The following is a 22852-nucleotide window of genomic DNA, read 5'->3' on the forward strand; positions in this document are numbered from 1 at the left end:
ACGATAAATAACGTAAAGTTAGAATTCACATATATCTAAATATATTTCCTTGTAAAATATAAAAAGATGATGTGGCAATACTATTATTCCTCATATTTTGAGCGGGAAAAAGTAAAAATGGATTCCTTTATTAGGGTTAGGTTATAATAGAAAGTGTAGTTTTTGTAGGAAGGATAAAAAATAATCTTGTCCGTTGATTTTGAATATGGATGGTTGAGATTAGTTTAGGGGGAAATCAAGTGTGAACATATGGGAAGAGACATAAAAGGAATAACACATTTATTGACTTCTCTCTCCACATACAAGACACATGCCAACTTCTGGCATCATTTTAAAATGTCCATAACTTTTTTTACGACGTTTTTATTGAAAAACAAATTCACCATAATAACGAGCGTCTTTTTTATCTTTTATATGAGTACCATATAGGGGTGTTCATGGTTCGGCTCGAAACCACGAAACAACCCAAACCGGCCATTAGTTTGGTTTCGTGGTTGGTTATTTTTCTTTACTCTCGGTCGGTTGATTTGAAAATTTTCAAACCGTAGTGAACGGTTTGGTTTACGATTTGAACCAAAAACCAACCGCATAAAATCGAACCGGACCGTATGATTTATTTATTTATATGTATTTTTAAAATATTTCATAATATACACGTGTATATATATTTATAACTAGATACACATATACACTACTAAATATTGATAAATATTGATAATAAACAAAAAAAAAAGTGGGCTAAGCCCAAATCGAAAATGCAAGAAACGTTAATTGGTTTTTTATTTTGTTAAATGACATCCTAAAAAGGTAAAAATAGTTGTTTGTTAAATTACATAAATCATTGTGAGTTGTGTAATATTTACATATCATGAATTATTTTGAACATATTGTATAAAGATCGAACAAGACCAAACCGTGAAACCAAACCGTTATTAACGGTTCGGTTTAAGAGTTCAACGGTTCGGTTTTGGTTTACGAAAATAAAAAACCGTTACTAATGGTTCGGTTCACGGTTTGACCTAAAAATCGCGAAAACCGGACCGTGAACACCCCTAGTACCATATTGTTATATAAAAATTAAAAAAAAATTAGTGGGTTTTTTACAAATTGTGTTTTACTAAAATTGTGTTATACAATAGTATTTTTCATTATATTTTTTTTATTTGTGTTTTTTTTTCATTGTGTTTTTACATTGTGTTTTTTATTGTGTTTTTATCTTATGTTTTTTTCCATTGTGTTTTCATAGTGTTTTCCATTGTGTTTTTTTCGGCGGCCGTCTTCTGATGACTTTTTCCCAGCGAATATTTCAGCGATTTTTCCGGCGATTTTTCTCAGGGATAGTTTTTCGGTGACTTTCCGACGACTTTTTCGGTGAAATTTCCATAGACTTTTCCGGCAATGTGGTGGCGGTGGGTGACGGTTGTGGTGGTCATGGGCGGTGGAGTGGTGGTGGTTGTAGGAGATGAGTGAAGATGTAAGTGGGTTTTATGTAAGTGTGTTTTTGAAATTAATGTAAGTGGGTTTTGATATAAAAGTGTTAGACAAAAATAGCCTCATTCCTAGCCTTCTTAGAAAAATCAAACTTCTTATTTAAAACTAACACTCCTTTATTATATAGGATGGATAGATTACACAAATCCAAGTTAGCTAACTGTGTTTCTTAATTGAGTTATAATATTTGTGTTTTTTTATGTCATCTTATTTTTTGAGATGTAATTAATTATCAAACACTTTATGGTTTAATTATGGAAATTAAAAAGCATTAAAAATCGCATTTGTCGGTCTCTTCTGCATGAAAATCCATAATATAGCGTTTATGACTCAACTTTTAACCTCTTACTCTATTGGGCTCATGGGCCGAAAGGCCCAATTGAGTAGAATGATGCCAATAGCTAGACATGTAAGAAAAACCAGTTTGGGCCCGATGGACTGGTTTCAAACTCGACCCAGTTGTGGTTCAAATTAGTTTGGCTCAAACCGGTTCGATTCGTGATCCAACCCGCCGGTTCATGACCAGTTCGTAATCTGATTCCCTCAAACCGGTTTAGACCCGACCTGAGTTGGAAAACATGTCAAAAACACTAGCTTTTTTTTGTCCCAAACAGGTTTCTACCCGATCCAAACCGGTTAGATTGGGCTGCACCTTCTTGCCTCCAAATTGGTTTAAACCCGATCCGGTTTCTTCCAAACCAATTTTGACCATGGGTTAACCAACCCAAACCAGTTTGGGATAAGACCCGATTTGCATTAATGAAACATCCGGGTTAGTTTCTGAAGTTTCGATGGCCTCACATTATGTTGCATAAAACGGTTGATTAACCAACACTACGTACTTATAAATACACACTACAAAAAAAATGTCATTTAGTGGCACACATTTTTAATGACACTTAGCTTTTGTGCCACTAATTTAGGTTTTTAACGACATATAGTGACACTTAGTTTTAGTGCCACTACTTTATGATATTAGTGGCACTTTGCGTATGCCACTAAAAATCTATGTCACACCTTTATAATGGCATTTAGCTTTTGTGCCACTAATTTATGATATTAGTGGCACTTTGCGTATGCCACCAAAAATCTATGTCACACATTTATAATGGCATTTAGCTTTTGTGCCACTAATTTTGGTTTTTAATGTCACTTTGCGTATTTCATCTTTGTGTATAACACAATTTTTGTGGCACTTAGTTTTAGCGCCACTAATTTATTATATTAGTGGCACTTTGCATATGCCACTAAAAATCTATGTCACGCGTTTATAATGGCATTTAGCTTTTGTGCCACTAATTTTGGTTTTTAATGGCACTTTACGTATGCCATCTTTACGTATAACACATTTTTAGTGGCACTTAGTTTAGTGCCACTAATTATGACATTAGTGGCACTTTGCGTTTGCTATTGCGTTTGCTACTAAAAATCTAGTGTCACGCGTTTATGATGACATATAGCTTTTGTGCCACTAATTTGGATTTTTAATAGGACTTTGTGTATACCATCTTTGCTTATAACACATTTTTAATGACACTTAGCTTTAATGCCACTAATTAATGATTTTAGTGCACTTTGCGTTTGCCTCTAAAAATCTAGTGACATGCTTTTTTATAACATTAAATAATACTTTTTTTATAACATTAAAAATGAGGGCTGGCAATTCGTGTCTTAACAGGTTTAACAGGTATGAAGTGACGCGCTGAACACAAGTATCAAACATGAATACGACTCGTTTAACTACTTTATATGTCATGACTACAAGACAGTTTTAAGTTTCATGTACCAATAAGAGAATACGATGGAGTCTAGCCTACTAATTTCAATTATTTAAGAAAATTAAAAAACACATACCGCACTTTTTTGCTTAACAGGTCTTATCGTATATTTAACAGGTACCCAATTGCCAGCCCTTATGTACATAATAGTATTTATAATGAGACATCCGAGTTAGAACTCTATTAATCTAGTTTAGAGCTATGGGCGCGGTTGTTGAGTTTTGTAATGTGCCGTAGACACTACTTCCACAACAATGTCCAATAGATCCGCTTCGTTAAGGTACGTATGCAGACAGTTGGTTGGTTTTATTTTCTTTTCTTTTATTTTTCATGTCGTTTACTGTTTCATCGCAACATGCGGGTCCTGTTTACTAGTAACTTAAGAGATGAAACACGTTATTTGTATTCCGCAAACAACATAATATAAGAAAAACAACTTGTCTGGGAAATACATAATGACTCGGTGTCGTTTTTTGAGTCAACTCCGACCCAACATCTTTGAGTCAAATTCATCATGTGAACCCCAGACATAAAATGCTGCTATGCAAGCAGATCCACGTCAACTATCTTATGCTTTATATTTGTTTATTGTTTAAAGAAATTGAAAGCCTTTAACGGTAAAAAAATCGGATGGTAGACGACTGCACATGCATATCAGGCATTTAGTGAATTAGTGCCTTCGTTAGTGCTTTGCATTTGAGTAAATTAATCAGGTTATTATATATATCCTTGTGATGTATTTATCTTAAACGAAATGTTTTTTCATTTGAACTTGTTTTTAAAATTAATTACATTGATTTTTTGAATTTCTCCTAACAAATATTCAATCCAGATCATTTCGGTTTTGGTTTGCTTGGTTCTAAGGTTTTCTCGAGCAAAACCGAACAACAAATCAAACCGAATTTATTCCTTTCGTTTATATATATTGATAGATGGTATAATTCCTGATTATCTCATTTAATTTAGCCCGCTTGAGTAGCGGCGTAGCTTGTTGCCCGCTTGCCTTCTGTTTCGATGTAATCCAATAAGCTATTTAACTCTTAATTATGATATAATATTTAGCCTTAATTTTAGAAACTAAATATGGCAAAGATGCTATGCAGTATTGACTATTCTAATGCAATCCCTTAGTCTAAGGAGGAGTATTCGTGGTCCTTCTTAGACTGGCACAAAAATCATCAAATAAAGCATGTGGTAACCCTTAGTAAGAATATCTACAACTTGGTAACGCGAGGAGACATGGAGGACACGATTTTGTCCTTGTTGAACTTTCTCCCAAACAAAGTGGATATCGATCTCAGTATGTTTAGTTTGTTGATGTTGAATCAGGATACTGATAAGATAAATAGCACTGACATTGTCACAATAAATAATGGATGCCCGAGAAGGATGTTTAGGGAGTTCAAGTAAGAGGTTTCGGATCCAACATATTTCGGCTACAACATTTGCAACACCTCAATATTCTGCCTCAGCACTAAATCGAGAGAGGTGGATTGGCATTTGGAAGACCATGAGATGAGGTTGTCCTCGACATAAACACAATAGCCTGAGGTGGACCGACGAGTTTTCGGGCAACCCACCGAGCCAGCGCCAGTGTAAGAGATGAAAGTGGAGATGGGGCCCCGATGCATGGAGAGACCTTCGGATAACGTGCCCTTGACATATCGAAGAAAGTGTCGGAGCGCAATCATATGATCAATACGAAGGGCATCTGCTTTCCTTCGATATGTGATTGGGTCCTCAAGTAAGGTGCCGACATTACTGCTAAGCTTGCCGGCAGTGGCCATCAGGGTATGCAAAGATAGTGTCCAACGTGTCATCATATCTTCTAATCGAAAACAAATCAAAAATCTCAACAACCAATATAATATGATAATCCACCATATAGAACTGAATGCAGAAGCGAATTGATGATTTATCTTGGAAAAAGTCATCCGACTGTCATTTAATCTCCTGAGTTCATCAATTCATTTACCAAGTAGTTCGCTCCTTGGTGTTCTACACCTAGGCCAAATACAAATGGCGTATCTTGAACATCTAATATGGATGGTCCAAAAGTTACAAGACCCAAACTTTTTCCCTACTTTTAAGTTTCGGGTCGGAAATCCGGTTCGGGTCGGGCAAACAATAATTCCAAACCTTAACCAACCAAATTGGAAGAAAAACAAAATGGTGAAATGCAAATTGTCGAACCTAGTCTCTACTTGCCTCTGTTAACTATTTCGATTATGGATTTCACTCCCACACGAGTAGGGGTGTGTTTTTTAACTGTATCCGAATAACAAACCTGAATCGAAGTGACCCGAGACCCAAATAACCCAACCCGAATTCACCCGAACCGATTAAACTCCTAACCCAAACCCGAGGTAAAATATTCTGGTTGGTATTTGGGTTGAAATACCCATATTCGGGTTGACCCAAATAACCCGAAGTATAATACATCGATGCATGTATCCCTAATTTTAAAGGGTAGTTTAGCGGTTAAGTATCGCATTTACCTTATGTATTCTTATTCGGTTGTTCTCAAGACTCCAATTAATATTGGATCTATTACATCCCAATGTATTAATGACCATAAAACATGCTGAGAATTTATCTTCAATTCAAAAACTTAAATAGGATAGTATTTAAACCAATATTTATTTAGCATGTTTCTTCAATCTACACAAGTATTAATCCACAGGCTACAACACTCCTTCATCCCGTCTAATGCATTCTTGTATGATAAATTTCATGTTTTGCTAAATAATATATGCTATTGTTGAATATGGCTGTATATCATGGTTTTATAACGACTTGGAATATGGTTTTTTAATTTATGATATTGTTAAGGTGGAATTTTTTTTAATTTGTTAAACCCCCGAATTTACCTGACCCGTATAACCCGAAACCCGAATAAACCGAACTTATTTGGGTCGGTTCTTGGGTCAATTTGTTTGATAAATTTCATGTTTTGCTAAATAATATATGCTATTGTTGAATATGGCTGTATGTCATGGTTTTATAACGACTTGGAATATGGTTTTTTAATTTATGATATTGTTAAGGTGGAATTTTTTTTAATTTGTTAAACCCCCGAATTTACCTGACCCGTATAACCCGAAACCCGAATAAACCGAACTTATTTGGGTCGGTTCTTGGGTCAATTTGTTTTGAGCTCAAACCTGAACAACCCGACCCAAACAACCCGAAATCCGAATAAATAACCCGAAGAACACCCCTAAACGCGAGTCAGTTCCAAACCTGAAGCCTAAGTAGACAGCGACAATGCCCAATCAATTGATTAATCGATTTCACACCCAAATGATTTCACCAATTCACCTGCTTGCTTCTCAACTTCCATTCTGACTTCTGTGCTGAACCACACAAGTCAGTAAGTCACACAATGACCAGAGCTCAATGGAAACTCCGGTTGTTGTTGTGTTCGAGCATCGAGTACTACTAGATAGTATGGTTGGATTTTGGGCATAATGTTTATCTTGTTTGTTTAAAATTTATTTGGGCTTGGGCTTGGTCTTATGGAGTTTTATTTCTTATCAATTCTTTATCTTTACGTTTATTTCGTAAACAATTTCTCGTTCTTTGGCTTTAGACAACCTTAATTTTTTAAAAATTTAAGGCTGACCCGTACTCGAATAATATGGATGGGCCGGACTCAAATAACTTGGTTGTGTCGGACTCAATGCACACACACAATATATATATATATATATATATATATATATATATATATATATATATATATATATATATATATATAGGGTTTGGATCAAATACAAATGAAATTAACGTGCTAAACGTGAGAATCAAATAGAGTAATTATATATACAAGTAGAGTAATGTAATTACATCATAGAGTAATTACGTAATTACTCTATAGTGTAATTACATAATTACTCTACTTGATTCTCATGTTTAGCACGTTAATTTCATTTGTACGTTAACCCTCTCCTATATATATATTTTCTCGAGAAAACATGATGGGGTCGCGGCCCGCTTTGGCCAGAAGAAAGATCCGCCAATAAATACAATATTAATGGGCGATTTTATATAATAGTAATATAAGTTTAAAAAAAATGAGGTTCCTTGCTTCACCCATCGTTCTATTCTTTGCATCGGTTCCGAGGGAATTGACAACTCTCGTAAATTTTCTAATAAAGAGTTCTTAATTAAGGTCAATAAAAACAATACAGCATCTATTTCAATATGCGGTGTAGTAAATTTCCTTTGCTGTTAATAAGCTTTTTTGGTAATATACAAATATGCGGGTATAGAAGAATGAACGTGTAAGACCGGAGGCATTGGATTCATATTAAACTTTAACAGTTCCATCGAGCACTAGTACTATTTAAAAGAGGAAAAAGCAGTATGTCCCATGTGCGATCAAGACATAAGAGTGCGAGTATGTATACAAATGGGCATGGAGTATATGTAGTGTCAGAATTATTGAAACTATGAGAAGTATATATCACGGGTGTGCCCAAACATAGTGGATGAGAATGGAAGTGTGTGAAAGGATCAACTGATTGTGTTCGTATATGGGTGCCATTCTTCTTTCTAAGGCCGGTTGTTATGGATTAACACCCGGGCGTTAACCCCCCACGCCACCCCCAATCAACTCCTAACGTTGCCCCTCGGGCATTTTTTCTTTAGATGTTGGGCCGGCTAACGCCAAAGGCGTTATACCACAACATTTAGTGCCTAATCACCTTACCAGTGGAATGTAGGATGAGATTCATTATCGAACTCATAAATAATTTAAAAACTGAAAGAACTTTTAATTACCAGTTAGGGTTGTCTGCAAAAACCTTTAAAAATTCGAGGCCCTTAAAATTAAAAAAGAAATATGTCACTTCTAGGATCCCAAAAACCTTTTTTTTCATATACAAGACACTTTTACATTACATCAAAAAGCCATTTTGTAAGCTTTTGTTTAAAATAAATTTTTGTGTAACTTTTTTCTAACAATTATGATCCTCGGGGAGAGTAGGGCATGGTCGATCCTCCACCTCACGCGCCCCTCCTCTAGGTTAGCCCTGCTACCAATCATATTATATATTATTTTTATATATTTTATATTATTTGTGATTAGTTTATGAGGGTTGCCTTAATCCTTTTGGAGACCAAAGTGCATAATAAAATTGAGGCTTTTTCCATAAGGAAAATTACTTTCGATCTTGTGACTCCTATGTCATCTTTGTGTGTGTAATTATAGACCGCATCTTATGGCTAAACAGTCTCAAAACCAAAATTACTTACATATAATCTGTTGCTTTTTAGATTTTGGATGCGTTAAAATAGGAGGAGCCTAAAGCCATTGTTTTTCCATGTAACGTTTATTCTATTTTTTTCGTGTTAGCCTATGTATTATTAGTGCATCACTATTGAACCGTATATATGCACCCGAATGGACGATGGAGATTGCGAATATGGCAACTCAAAATTTCTCCCACGTCAGCATATATGTGTCTAAAGTTGGCACAATTGCATGTCCACTTCATTCTGCATAGCTTTGTGTTTGCAATTTGCAAATCATTACACGCATATTTCGAATGTCTGAAAAGTAGAAAAGTGCAAAATATAAAACTTTTTATTCTCAAATAAATCATGTACACGTGGTGTCTACCACCGTTCACTAATTAATGGTACCATTTGGTCCCCTTGTGGACTCGAAATTGGTACATAAGCACTCCGCATAAGCATATACTAACAATACGGTCCATCTTAGCAAAAACTAACGGAGTTTAACTCTGCTAGTAAAAAACTTGTTAAAATTGCTAGAAAGTTAAGACTATTGTATTGTGGTCCATCTTTAAAGATGAGTTTGACGTCAATCAATTGGTCAAAGTTCGTATTACTAAAATCCAGTATCTAAAAATAAAAGGTAACCCTCAACCGTTTTAGATTGTTTTAGTTAATATAAAGCAAATTCCTGAACAATGTGTGCAACTATTAAAATTGTTTTAGTTAATATAAAGCAAATTCCATAACAATGCGTGCAACTATTAAGAAGAAAATGGAAGAACATAGCCCCACCTCCACTCCCACAAAAAGCACAAGTTCAAGATAGCCAAAACCATGTTTCGCATTCATCCTCCAAAGTGGTTTCCTTTAATCCAAATAAATAAATGACTACACATATGCATTAGTATGTCTCACCGCCCATTTTATCTTTGACCCCATCTAGGTTAGTAAACTAGTAACTACGGCTGCAATTTCTGACACAGCGTGATTTTGGGTTGACCAATTTGATAGGTTTATTAAGAAAGTAAATCCAAACACGACCAATTTAATTAATGAGTTAATTAACCTAAACTACTTAGCACGTTAACTCGTTTAAGGTTAGAAAAATAAAAGAAAAAACATGAAAACTAGTAACAGACAAAACCTCTTAAACATCTAAAGATCATGAGTTTAAGTCCTAGAAAATTTGAAATTTACCATTTAAACAAAGATAATGCTAGATATTTTAATTTGTAATCTTCCCTGTAACTATTCACTTCTAAAAGTAAAATTAACTCTCTCTTGAACTCTTAATCGCCTCTTATATCTTTTTAACAATTTTGTTTAATTAGTTCTTAATTAGCACAAATTCTGAACCTAAATATATATAAACAAGTTTGTTTAATTAGATAACAAAACAAAAGTAAATTATAAATTAGTATAATTGAGAATTTAGTGCCACAAAAATTTTTTAGGACTATGATTTTGACTACTTATGTATTTACTTTCAAGATTTGTTCAAATTATTGAGTTTGTTTGATGGTTGATGGAATACTTTATAGTTATTGATATTCTAATAATAAGCCCAAGTTCAAGTCCCCACACTAACATCTTTTTTCTTTTTTTTTTGGCTTTTATTTGTTATAGGTTTTATATGTTTATTTCTTTTAAATCTGACAAATTATTTTTTAGGTTTAGTTCTTGTACATGTAATGAACCTAATTGATACAGATATAATTCGCATCGAGTCGTCGTAACGCCAATGTTTTTGTTTTAATAATGTTAACTTGACGGAACTATTTTTTGGGTTTAGTTCTGAAACGTAACAACGTTAGCTGACACCGATCAAATGCAACAACTGTTTTTTACCGACCGAATAAGCGTTTTCTTGGTGTTTACTAATTTGTGTTTTGGGTTTAATGTATGTATGAGTACAAACCTAGCTAATACCAACAGAATCCGTGTCCATCATCATAACGCGACGGGTCGCTCCCTAGTTAAATACTAACAAATCTTGTATTTTATAGTATACTAATTTATGGAATGGGTCATTTAAAATTTTGCCGTATAACATTGACAAATTTAATTCACCAGTTCAGTTATGAGGTGAGACAATTATGATTATAACTATAACGTGATTCAGGTTTCGGAAAGAATTTAACACTTAAATGTGTTTAGTGACTGCAAGATTGATAGGGTTTCTATGAAATCATGGGTAAAAATGCTGATCGAAGAAACCACATGAAACTGTATTGAATATTTGAATGAATTTAGAATCGTTGAAGTGGTGGGAGTAAGGAGGATGCAATTGAATTCATCATCATTGTGGAACTCAATGGCCGAGTTAGGAACTGTGGGTGTGAGAGAAAAAAAAAGGAATGGGGTGGAGGAGAGGATATGATTTCATTGATTGTTTTTAGTTTTTTTCTCTAACTTAGCCATTCACGATTCCTTTTCTATCATAGTTCTTATAATCATACTAAAAAACATTACATTTTCTCCTTTTCTTTTAATTAAATAATATTTTTTATATGTTAACTATTATTTTTTATGTCTCCTTCACTCATAGTCAATTTCAAAAAATATTAAAAAAAAACTATGCGAATAGTTTATTCTCAAATTTAAGAGTAAAGTGTTATTTCTGTCCTTGTAGTTTGGCAAATAATGCGAAAATAGTCCAAAAAGTTTATTTTTGGTATGTGGGTCATCCACGTTTTTCAATTCTTGCCAATTACATCCAAATCACTAACCCCGTTGAATTTAATCGTTAAGTCAGGGGTAGACATGTCTTTTCACTCTTTCTTTATTATATGATTAAAGTGTCAAAATTGTCCCTGAGACTCGGTCACATTTGCGAATTTCGTCCAAAAATATTCTTTTCCACAATTAGGCCCTCGATTTTTCTCAACCGTTGCAAATTTCGTCCATGTTTCCCAACTGTTGCCACCCTCGATGATAATAATAATAATAATAATAATAATAATAATAATAATAATAATAATAATAATAATGTAAACAAATATGTAAAAGGACAGTAACGCCCCTGAGTTAACATTGAATTTAAACCGAATTAACAATTTGGACGAAATTGGCAACGGTTGGGAAACATCGAGGGTGTAATTGCGAAAAAAATATTTTTGGACGAAATTCGCAAATGTGACCAAACTTCAGGGACGATTTTGGCACTTTACTCATATAATAAAGAAAGAGCGAAAAGACATGTTTACCCCTGACTTAACGATTCAATTTAACGGGGTTAATGATTTGGATGTAATTGGCAAGAATTGGAAAACGCGGATGGTCCATATGCAAAAAATAAACTTTTTGGACTAAATTCGCATTATTTGCCAAACCACAATGACGAAAATAACATTTTACTTCAAATTCAATTATGTACAGTAACATTTTCTTTCTCTTTTATTCTCTCCCCCCCCCCCCCCCCCAAGTTGATGGAATGAGTTGTGAATGTTCTAAGTTAGATATAATTAAAAAGATTTAATTACATAAATGGCTTTTTTTGTTATAAAAGGATGGTTTGGTCATTTTACTTAGACCATCATGAATGCAAAATATGTAAATGTATGTCACATCATCTACTATACAATTTCTCTTTCTTTTCATACATTCTCTTTCATCACTTTCTCTCTCATTCTCCCTCACAACATCCCAAATCCATGCACTTACCTAAGGATTTTTCAACACCACCATTGACCATCCATGTCACAAATGCAAGCTAAATGCATTGCATTGGGTTTGGTCTTAAGCTTAATAAAAAAGCTAACAGAAATTAATCTTAGACCATAATTTTGTTACAAAATCAAAATCATAAATCTCAAACTTGTAACAGAAATTACCTTTAAACTTTAGTAGGCAAAGTTGTTATTTTGTCAACTATTTAACGAAATAAAGAAGCCGGCTGATTGGATACTTGGATTTGATTGCTTGCTAACATAAAGGAATCGAATTTCTTTAATTTGAAAAATTGTGACAGAAAATGGCAAACAGAAACGTGATGGATTAATGGCGTGCGATGTGATGGATTTATTTTCTTAACTTATAAATCATTTTTAGAGGATTAAACGCGAATTTAGGATTTTAGGTTTTAAACGTGTTTCATTAAATATCGTTTAACAAATATTTTATGTTTTATGTTTTTTTTCTTCGAAAGACATGTTGTAGTGATAAAATATTTGCTATCTTCAAGTTCGAATCTTTTTTATAGTGGAATTGCATATATTTCGTACATGAGCCGGAAACTAAACCTGAAACCCTCGAAACCCTAAGAATAACCTCATGATCATCCCATTAAAATGGTGATGCTTTAATCCTTAATAATGTTTTATGTATTGTTTAATTTTTCTTTTACCTTCTTTACTGTATTTAAAGCAAATTATTATACTTATACCCACATTAAAAACCTAGCACTTGATTAATTTACAATGATGAAGTATATTAGATGTCTTAATAACTACAAGTATTATAAAGACCTGCTCGAAATTAAAAGTATATTTGTTAAAAAAAAATAACAAGCTTTAACCGGCTAGAAAAAGAAGAAAAACCGTAAGAGAAAGTTACAAAGTAATTCTGGTATGAGGTAAGATTCTTTGTTTATATTTTTGTGTTTTAATTTATAAAACTATGCGATAATCTCACTAGGGGACACTCGTTGAATCAGATTGACAAATTTGAATCGGGTTATTCAAGAATTCAAATTAATCAAGTTATTTGAATGTTGAAAGTAAATTCAATAAGTAAATTCAAGTTTAAATTGAATTCAAATTACTATTTGAAAATCTGATTCACATTCAAGTAAATCAAAAAATCGGATTGGACTTGAAAACCGTATCCGAAATTAGAGTTGGATGCTAACCTAATTTGAATACTAAAAACCAACTTCGAATTTTGTAATGCTAATTAGCTTTTCAATTTTATGTTTTGATTCAAATAATGACCATCTCAACTGTATCTACCAAGTCTTTTTCAATGATAAATGTAAATGGTGTTTTATGATTACCCGGTAAGTTGAAAGTTGAAACTCTGAATGTAGCACCTATAGTTATAATTCATCAAGTTTAAATAATGAATGAAGTTATATAAAACATGTGTTAAGTATTATTTAACTACAAGAACGAAAATACATATATACATTATCTACAAGTTATTTATGAGACAAGTTATTTTTATTTTTATTTTTTAAAGTTGTTTACATAATCACATTTGCAACAACTAATTGGTGGAGAAAAAGGTGCATGAGGATATGGTGTTAGTAGTGTACTACACTTAACTATAAAACCAATCTTTTTGATTTGTCACAAACCTAATTTTGGAAGAAAATAGTTACAATCTGATTTGAGTTCAACTTGAATACATGTGAGATATACAATTTAAAATATATACGTAAATTGTTGGGGGTGTTCATTGGTTCGGGTTACAAGTTATTCATTTGGTTGGATCGCTTTTTGGACGAAACCGAAAACCAAATCAAATCAAAAACAAAATAACAATATGATTCCATTTTCATACGAATAAAACTTAACGGACCAAAACCATATAATTTTACCTAAAACTTAACAGACCAAAACTATGTAATTTTACCTAAAAGGTACAAGCAACACATGATCACAACAAATAAACCTTAATGACTAAAAACTGTATAATTTGAATAAATAAAAATCAAAAATCGTAAGCAAAGACAGGAATCAAAATCGGGCCTCTTGAACAATTGAACTCGTGAACTGAAGACTGGTCGACTTGCGGACCTCCTGAACTCGTGAATTGATTGATTGACTGAATCAGTTAGGTTTAGGTTTGCATCTCGATGAGGAGGACAACGTTAGATATAGTTAGCCGCTCTTGAACAATATTTGGATAGCTATTCAGTCAGAAAATTTATCAAAACAAACACAATTGTCCAATCTTTTCTACAACAAACATCTATTCTTGTCCTACAAAAACCGTAACGTTTCTTAATCCACCCATTGAGAGGACACCAAATCAGCTTATCCAACTAAAAAGGCTAAAGGCTTAGCCGAAGTATCTAACACAGAAAACCAATGATAAACGCTACGTATCTACTTAATGAAGAAGACACCTGTCAACTTGTTGGCTAATTTTACTTCGCAAGTTGACATGCGTCGCACTACTATGACATATACATGACGTTTAGCAAAGAGTTTCAATACAGGATACACCGACTAAGTCTTTAGCTTGTTTAGCTGGCTAACCCGGTTGAAAGCCTTTCATTGGTTAGATTCTAAGAAAGAATAAGAATAAAGGGTTTATAAGTTAAAAATGCTTTTGTAAAATTAAACTAAGTATATTTTGGTAATTTCTCCTATGTAACCACTTATTAGTTATTATAGTGGCATATTAACGTATCTAGAAACATAATTATTTTCACTTAAGAGAGAGAAACTAAAAATGAAGGAAACTATTACTTAAGAAGCCTACTTTAGAATTATGTGCTTAAGAATTTTATAAATTAAATTATATTTATAATACAAAAGATGGCAGTTGTTAAACTACCACTAAAAGTGTTTTTGAGGCGTAATTAACCACCCAACCTTCTTCCACTATTAGCAATTTGTTTAGTGTTTTTCTACTTCCACCTTTCCCGTTTTAGAATTCTCTAGTCTCATATGACTCATACTAGGTTAGAACCCGTATGACACACGGTTTGGTCAAAGATATAATAAAACAAAATAAAATAAACATATATATATACATAATAAGATAGATAATGGCTTCATATTATATAAGCAATTATACTACTTTAAGTAAGCATATAAATTACAATTCTCTAAATATTTCCTTAACTTTGGTTTACAGTCATCGCAATATATGTATCGGAAAATTTTAATTTATATCAATTAAATTTCAATAAAACTACTTACAATTATTTTGAACTAAACATGAACCCAAGCCGGTCATTTAAAATTACTTACAATTAATTGTATGATAAGGGTGATATAAAGTTGTATTATGATGTGGAGACTGACAAGATATTTGGGAGGGGTTCTTCTTTTTGTTATCACAAACCATTTTTCTTATCATTCGGTTTTCCTTTAAGATAGCTAAACTTTAAAAAAATATATATAATATGATATAATAGTGATAGTAACATGGCTAGTTAAAAAAATGAAACTTACAATTTGTGATCAATCTTTGTTGTGTTATTTGTTGTGTAGAGATTAAAAATTCTCATTGATGATACCTGTAAAAAATAAAAAAAATTAAAGATGGTAATTTTACTGAATAAATAAATAACTATTATGTAATCAATAATAAGAATAAGAGTTTAGAGATATATACCATCAATAATATTAGATAGAGATATTCATAAGGTAGTATTGCTAAATGTAAAACACATCATCTCCTTAAAAATAATAAAAAGCCCATAGTTCTTCGAAAACAATCAACTAAGAATAAAAGTAATTCAAACATTGCATATTCGAAGACATTTACTTGTTAATCTATTAAACATTAAATCTTGTACTATATCAACTTGCTTTTTGGATAGTTTAATGTGTGTTTTTAAAGATAATATGTCTTTATTTAAATAATACTTATCGATAACTGATGACATACTTTATTTTGTTTGTAATATATCTCTAAGTAAAAAATCGATGTTATATAATGATCATAGAATTAGGGTTTCAATTGAAAGACAAAGGATTACATATAAATCAACTACATGAATTAGATTATATGACTCGGATTAAATAAATTGCATTAAGTAGATTGATCGAATGAACCTATGAATCGATTGAATATGTGTAGGTGAATCGATTGACTCTGATTGAGGATGTTAACCCGATTGAATCTGTGAAAGTAAAACAATTGAATACGTGAATCTGATTACAAATGTCTGATAGCTACCTTGAATACTGATGAATTTCAATGTAATAGGTAGATAGTGATTGCAAGGTTAAGAACATGTGAATTGAGATGAAAAAAATTTTGAATATGATAGGCATCGCAAGTTTGATTTTGAAATTGAATTAAAGTAATTAAAATAATTAAGAAATGTCATGTGAAACTTTGAAGAAATTTGATGTAAAATAGTAGGAGAATTTGATGGAAAATCCACTTGCCATGCCATTTTGAAAACTTCTTGTTAATTTAAAATAAAAGGAAAGATATTGAGTTTTGAATTTAAAATAATTAAAAAATAATAGGAATTGACATGTGGCATTTTGAAGACTCCTTGTTAAATATAAAAAAGGAAGGTTTTTTAAAAATCCACTCTTTTATTATATAGGTAGATATGCTTCCCAACATATTTTAGGTTAGTTAAGTCGTTATGATATGATATGGCATACATATATTTTTTCTAACAGCAAGGCTTGAACGAAATCCTTTCTTCAATCAAAAACCTAAATAAAACATATAAAATGCGCACACACATTTTAAGAGAAGTTATAATATGGCAAAATAGTAATATCTCCATTTAAGATCACTAGATTTTATCCCCCGTATTACGAGGGTTGTTTTACATTATTCGTTTTTAATATTTATATATGTATATTTGGATTTTAATTTTATTTATCGTAAGAAAGTTAATAATTAATATACTTGAGGTTTGATGATAAAATGGTTTCAAAAATAAATGATATGTTATAATCCAGTTTAAAAGGTATCTGGGTTTGGTGATACCCATTACCCGTTTATTTTCTTTATTATAAAATTGTTTCTTAATTATAAATAATATCTTTTTTTTAAATAAAATAGGATATTAATTTTTAGCATATCCCTATTTTATATGATTTTCATATAAAATATTTTATGAGATTAATTTTTAATATAATGAGATGTTATAACCCGTTTAAGAGCTATCTGGGTTTGGTGAGACATTTACCCGTGAATTCGGGTCAAATGCGTGAGAAACCTTCATTTATAGATAAAGCAATCTGATGGCTTAAGAGAATGGTTATTTTACATTTTTTGTTTTCTAATATTTATTTTTTAGATTTTAATTTTCTTTATTGTAAGAAAGTTAATAATATACTTAGAGTTTGATGATGAAAGAGTTTCATAAATAAATGATATGTTATAACCCGTTTAAAAACTATCTGTATTTGGTGACCCATGACCCGCTTATGTTTTTACTATAAAATTATTTATTAATTATAAATAATATTTTTTTCTTTTTGAATTGGATATTAAATTTTAGTAATTTTATTGGATTTTCATATCAAATAATTGGTAAGATTAATTTTTAATTTAATGAGATGTTATAACCCGTTTAAGAGTCATCTGGTTTTGGTAAGACCCATATCCATGAATTTGGGTTAAATCAATGAGATGTCTCCATCTAAAAATCAAACAATCTGGTGGCTTCCATAAAAGATGGGAACGACCACATCGCGACACATAGGATTTTAGGGTTTTCGTTTATATATATTATAGATTAGTAGAACCAAACTTTTAACAGGTTCAACTAAAAATATTAAAATTTAAAATAAACTTTTAACCTGAAGAATCTATAATTTATGGTGACCGAAAAGAATACACCGTTCATATAAATTCAGTTATAATTACATGGTTTAATAAAAAGTCCATTTGGATTAACATCAATTGGGTTCGGTTTACTGTAAATTTTCTCGGGTATATACCTAAGACTGAATATGACTGAAATTGTGGAATTAAGGTTTGAAGATCAAAATGTATACAATAGGGTCGGTCCGGAATTGGGTAAGTTTTGGGTCGGGGTTACGGTCTTAATTGAGAATACCTGTGTTTTGCTCACCCCTGCAATGCTGTACTAAATCATCGATGCTCACAAGCAGGTAAACTAAGTATAAGCTGCTTATAATTTTATTCATAAGTGAGGCGACTTATACTTTTGTTTAAACATATAGTGTTTCCATTTCGAGGCTATATAGTTTTGCCATTAGTTATGACACTAAAATACTTGATCATCGGCTGGGTATAAATTTAGTTTCTTTTAGTTTTCAAATCAATTGAATGAGTTTAACATGAAGTTTTGAAAGAAGAATTTCACTATATTAGAATTTATTGTTCGTAAGATTTATGATGAGAGTTTTAACAAGAAGAGTAATTATATAAAAAAGACAAGATGGCTAGTTATTTAGTTTTATGTTTAATGTTGTTGAATTAGTAAAGGTGTGTGGAAACAGAATAAAGAGTTATAACTTGCAACTCTAATTTGTCAATTTTGGTAAAATTCTATCCTTAAAGATTAGCTCCAAATGAAAACATTTTAGTCAAGATTGTGAGTTTAAAGGTTCAAGATACATGGAGAAAAAGAGTTTGTGTTCAACTCTAAAACATTTGTCATTTGTGTGATTATGACTTTTGCCTAATCATGATTATCGATTTCATACGCATAACGAAGCTAGCGGTAAGGTCTCGGTTGGGTGAATGAGAGCAAACCTTACTTCTAACGCAGGGTGTAGAGAGACTATTTTCAATGAGACCGTCAACTCCAACTATTTAAATGAATGAAAGGACAAAAATCAATTTAAAAGGCAAATGATTAAGAAAAAAAAGATAAAGATTCAAATATGAAGATAAATTAAATTGTTTATTTGAATTGTTTTGGTTAAAATGTTGTTTTTTATTTGTTTATTTCATTAAGTTTGAATTATAATAAGATTAGTTTATAGTTAATATAAATATGTGGTTATGTAAAAGTTTTTGAGTTTAATAGAAACAAATTGGGGGAGTTTGTCTTCTAAAATGCTTGTGATCTTATTCTTGACTCAGTTGTATCATGCTGCTCTGTGCCTTATTTTTTACATTCGTTAAAGTAAACCATGTAACAACTTTTTGGATCGATACCATTACTATTAGTAAAGAAAGAAAATTGATTTTGGATGCTATTATCATGACTACTTGGTGGGTGATTTGAAAGCATAGAAACGACATAATCTTTGCTGCAGGTCCAAATAAACGTGAGTCTATCTTTGATGATATTGTTAATTATAATTTTTATGGTATTCTAGTAGGTATTCTAAAACTAAAATAGGTTTCGTTGATTGGTTAAAACCCCCTTTTTTTGATGATGTAATTTTGTTTTTGTTTCCTCTTTAGCTTTTTGCTAATATGGGTTTTATAAAGTTAGCTGTTCCAAAAAAAATGTGGCTAAATGCCTCAAAGCAACTTCCATACAAACATACTAAATGATAGTAGTAAACACTGTAAACTACCGTTAACATAAGGTTATGAGTAAACTACCCCCTATGTCCTTTCCTGATTCTCTAATTTAGAGTTGCTCCACCAGTCTTCTCCCTATCAGAAGTCAATTTCAAACAAGATGATTTTATGAGAAATGTAGTGCAATCTATATACGAATACAAATTACTTATTCTAATTTAGTTGTGTTTTGGTAATTTATGTAATTTTAATTTATATTAATGAAATTTTATCTAATTTATAAGTTCTATTTTATTTTATTATCAGAAAGTTGTTACCGTTTGAAATGGGCCCACCTACCTTCGTCCAACAAGGACCTGTTGAGCGGACTTCAACCACATAGGTACCTATCCATTTCATTCTCTTCTTGTTCGGAGCTTCCAAATCAAGCAAACGAGCCCCCGCAAACAGATTGTTGTGTGTGCTCTTATACAATATACGTGTGAAAACCAGATCCTCCAGAAGAGAAGTAGGAGCCAGATGATTTTAACGACATGTCAGAATTTTACAACCGATTGTATTTCAACAACTGATTTGAAGGCGAGTACACTACATATATTCTTTCGGAAGACAATTTCGAACAAGATGATTTATGAGAAAGAGAGTACGATACAAGACTTATGCAAATACAGATTATTCGTTTTTATTTAATTGTGTTTTAATAACTTACATATTATTTATATTAATTTAACAAAAAATTTCAATTTATAAATTTAATTAAAAACTTCGATTTAATTTATAAATTTCATGTTTCTTCTTTTAATAAAACGTTATTACCGTTTTGCATGGCTCCACTCATTTTCGATAGGTTTTAACGACCTGCTAAGCAGACTTCAACACACATAAGTCCCTATCCGTTCTCTTTTCATCAAGCAGACAAGCCCCACAATCAAACCGAAACCGTTATAGATGCTCTTATAGTCTTATACAGCATACATACATGTGTGAAAACGTAACATAATAGTTTGATAAAGTTAAAAATGTGTTCAAACACAAAAAAAAAACACTAACAAGACATATAAAAAAAACTCCATCTATAAAATAATAGAATTTGTTGGAAAATTATAGTAGAATAATATTAATACACCGATGACGAGCAATATAATTTGGCTTGTCGATGTTTTGCATCGCCTTTGTTAAACCATCCAACACGGGGTCACCTATGCCTGTTTTAAGGTGGACCTCCCCCACTATTAATATCCTCCCATTCTTTCATCCCAAAACACCACAATATTATTATTCATTCCCACTCACTCTCACTTTCAAATTCCTTACAGGAAGCTACCTTACCACATAGCTTCCAGTTACAACAATGGCCTCTGCTAGTTTACCCAATCCCATAACAATCATATATTCACATAATACTAATAATAAACACAAAACAATCAAGTCCGCTCTTCAATCACCTACTGGCATTACTTTCCCTAAACAACCCCCACTTACAAAACCATGGAACTTCTTTCAAAAGGCGTCCGCGATCGCATTGGACGCGATTGAAAACTCGCTACTCGAACGCGAAAAGAAACACCCGTTACCCAAAACAGTCGACCCCAATGTCCAAATTGCGGGAAACTTCTCCCCGGTCCCGGAACATCCGGTGCAACACTGTCTAGTGGACGGGACAATCCCGAACCATATCGACGGTGTGTACTTGCGAAACGGGGCCAACCCGATGTTCGAGCCGACTTCGGGTCACCATTTGTTTGATGGTGATGGTATGATTTACGCGGTGAAGTTCGATAAGGGATCGGCGAGCTACGCTTGTCGGTTTACGGAGACGCAGAGGCTTGTTCAAGAACGCGCGATCGGGAAATCAGTTTTCCCGAAAGCTATTGGGGAGCTTCATGGTCATGCGGGTATTGCTAAATTGTTGCTGTTTTATGCGCGCGGGTTATGCGGGTTGGTGGATCATAGTCAAGGAATAGGTGTGGCGAATGCGGGTTTGGTTTATTTTAATAATCGGCTTTTGGCTATGTCCGAAGATGATTTGCCGTATGAAGTAAGGGTTACCCCGACAGGGGATTTGAAAACTGTCGGGCGGTATAACTTTGACGGACAGTTAAAGTCTACAATGATTGCTCACCTGAAACTGGATCCAGTTTCGGGTGTGCTTTTTGCTCTGAGTTATGATGTAATTCATAAGCCTTACTTAAAATACTTTCGATTTTCACCTGATGGGTCAAAATCGAAGGAAGTGGCGATTAATTTGGGGGGTCCCACTATGGTTCATGATTTCGCAATCACGAAGAATTTCGTTGTGGTCCTGGACCACCAGGTGGTGTTCAAGATGTCGGAGATGATCACGGGTGGGTCGCCTGTGGTGTTTGATAAAAAGAAAGTGTCGCGGTTTGGTGTTCTCGACAAGTATGCCGAAAATGATTTGGGGATCAAATGGGTTGATGTTCCCGATTGTTTCTGTTTTCATCTTTGGAACGCTTGGGAAGAACCCGAAACCAACGAAGTTGTCGTGATCGGGTCTTGCATGACGCCCGCGGACTCCATTTTTAATGAAAGTAACGAAGAATTGAAAAGTGTACTATCGGAAATTAGGCTTCATCCAAAAACTGGAAAATCCACTCGTCGGGCGCTCATTTCGCCCCAAAATGACGTTAATTTGGAAGCCGGGATGGTAAACAAAAACCTTCTAGGGCGCAAGTCGAAATTCGCATACCTTGCGATAGCAGACCCGTGGCCGAAAGTTTCGGGGTTCGCAAAAGTGGACCTCTCCACGGGCGAAATAAAGAAATTCATCTACGGAGACGAAAAATGTGGTGGGGAGCCTCTGTTTCTTCCCAAAGACTCTAACCCCGAAAGTGAAGACGACGGCCACATTTTATCGTTTGTCCACAACGAGAAAACATCGCAATCGGAGCTTCAAATCGTCAATGCCATCACATTACAGCTAGAGGCGACCGTGAAGCTCCCGTCGAGGGTTCCATATGGTTTCCATGGAACATTTATAAGCGCCAAAAGCTTGTCGACGCAAGCATAAAGAAAAATCGTCGAAAATTACCTATTTCCAATACCGACACCAGTTCCAATAATAATATTCAAGATATGTGTACAGCTACTCTAATAGTAGAAGCAATTTTGCTAGAGAGATGGTTTGCAGATACTTTGGGGTGGTTTAGCAGTTTCTAAATATTTAGGGTTCGTTTTGGAATTACTTAAAAGGTGAGGGACCAGTTTGTAGCTTTTGTATA

General features: G+C 33.0%; 1 pseudogene; it reads left to right on the forward strand.

Moving 5' to 3' along the window:
* The first annotated feature begins 20961 nt into the window (after window positions 1-20961).
* Window positions 20962-22642, forward strand: LOC143596374 (9-cis-epoxycarotenoid dioxygenase NCED1, chloroplastic pseudogene; annotated as a pseudogene).
* The last annotated feature ends 210 nt before the right edge of the window (window positions 22643-22852 follow it).

This window comes from Bidens hawaiensis, unplaced genomic scaffold, assembly GCF_021521415.1.
Source record: "Bidens hawaiensis isolate Kalapana, Puna unplaced genomic scaffold, B.hawaiensis_p1.1 tig00046309_1, whole genome shotgun sequence".
NCBI lineage: Eukaryota > Viridiplantae > Streptophyta > Magnoliopsida > Asterales > Asteraceae > Bidens > Bidens hawaiensis.